This window comes from Octopus bimaculoides, chromosome 21, assembly GCF_001194135.2.
Source record: "Octopus bimaculoides isolate UCB-OBI-ISO-001 chromosome 21, ASM119413v2, whole genome shotgun sequence".
Taxonomy (NCBI): domain Eukaryota; kingdom Metazoa; phylum Mollusca; class Cephalopoda; order Octopoda; family Octopodidae; genus Octopus; species Octopus bimaculoides.
The window spans coordinates 7496436-7498486 of NC_069001.1; positions in this window are offsets into that span (position 1 = coordinate 7496436).

Here is a 2051-nt window from a genome sequence, read left to right on the forward strand (position 1 = left end):
CTTGGAAGTAGTTCCCATTTCCATATTGCCACCATCAACAGAAGGAACCAGTGGCATGCTACCACGCCTGTCATTGGAAAATTTTTCATTAGAAGAATCTGGAAGAAATGAAATAAATTACAATTATTACTATTGTTGTTGTTGTTGCTGTTATTGTTTTTATTTTGTTTAATGCTTTAGTATTTAATCCAGTTATATCTGGCCCAGATATTCTCTACATGCTCTATGTTCAAACCAGTGCTGTGGAGTCGGAAACAATTAAGGGGTAACTGGAGTCAGAGTCGGCAAAACTATACTGACTCTGACTCACAATGTCTTTATTCTTTGATATAAACCAGTTATAACATATAGGCTGACTCAAAGTACAAGCGTATGCAAATGCTTTATGAGATATTTAGACCACAATCACTTAATCATATGAAGAGGAGTCAGAGTCAGAGGTGCCAATTGTAGAAGAGTCGGAGTCGGAGTTTACTGTTTCGACTCTACTGCCCTGGTTTAAACTGGCCAGACCTGGCTTTTCACGCCTAACCAACAATGTCATTATAAAGAAAAGGTCTTTCTTCTCCTCATCATTGAAATCTTCAAGCTACAAGATAATGCATGATTAATTCAAAACATGTGAATAAACAAGCGACATATTTGACAAAATAATTTGGATGCTAAAAGACTAAAATGGCAAGCAGCCAGAATGCTTAGCAGCATTCTCTTCCATCTCGTTAGGTCGTGAGTTCAAATTCTACCACAGATCAACTTAGCCTTTCACCCTTCCATGGGCAGTAAAATAAGTACCAATTAAACACTTGGATCGATGTAATTAGCTCCCTCATCTCTCTCTAATAGCTAGCCTTTTGCCAAAATTACATAATTATCATAACGATGGTGATGAGCTGGCAGAATCGTTAGCATGCTGGACGAAATGATTAGCGGTATTTTGTCTGCTCTCAGCTAATACAGCAAATTGCTCATACAATGAAGCACTCATACTGCAAGGTTCTACTGTACCAGTGATACACTAGGGTCAATGTAATCAGCTAGTTCCCTCCCCCAAAATTCCAGGCTGTATGCCTTTAGTAGAAAGGATTATTATTATTTATGATTATTATTATTATTATTATTATTATTTTTATCATTATTGTGTGGGAGTCTTCTATATTGCACACCTGTCATCGCCATGGTAGCATGAAAAGTGATATCATTGTTATGATGATAATGATGATGATGATAGTGATAACGGTGGGGGTGCTGGCAATGATAGGAATGATTGTGATGATAACAATAGGGTTCATGGGGATGATGATGAGAGAGATTACGCTGATGATGACAAATAAGAAAGTGATGACAACAACAACAATGACAGTGATGGCAAATAATGGTAAAGTCAAGTTACAAAACCTTCAAAAAGTTTTTATATTGCAATCATAAGAACAATTCCAAACTGTTGTAGTCTTAGAAAATCGGAGAATAAAATTGTTTTGTAAATACGGTTATAATGTTTGAAAGGGAGAACAAAGAATTCTGCAAGAAGGGGAGAGGGGAGAGCGTGGAAGGGTAGGGCAGTATAAAAGGGTGGAGTTAATGGTGGGGAGGGGAGGGGAGTAGAAATTGGTATTAAAGGCAGACAATTGAGGCATTAAAGTAAGGGATATTGTATTGTGTAGGGAAGAAGAAGAAGAAGAAATGGAAGGAAAAGAGGAAGTGGAAGAAGAAGAAGAAGAAGAAGAAGAAGAAGAATTGGAAGAAGAAGAAGAAGATTTGAAAAAAGAAAAAGAATTCTATGAAGAAAAACTGAAAGAAGAAAATGAAGAAGAAGAATTGAGAGAAGAAGAATTGGAAGAAGAAAAACTGGAAAAAGAACAACAAGAAGTAATTACAATCTGACAAATTAGAAAAAAAAAAAAAAGGTTGAATTTTCAAAATGCTTCCTTCTCTCTTGTATTTTCCAACAATGGAGATTAATAAAAATCATTTCCTCCCGGATGTTATTTGCAGGTGTTTATTGCTGCTGCTGTTGTTGTTGTTGTTGCTGATGCTGCATTTATTTATTTATT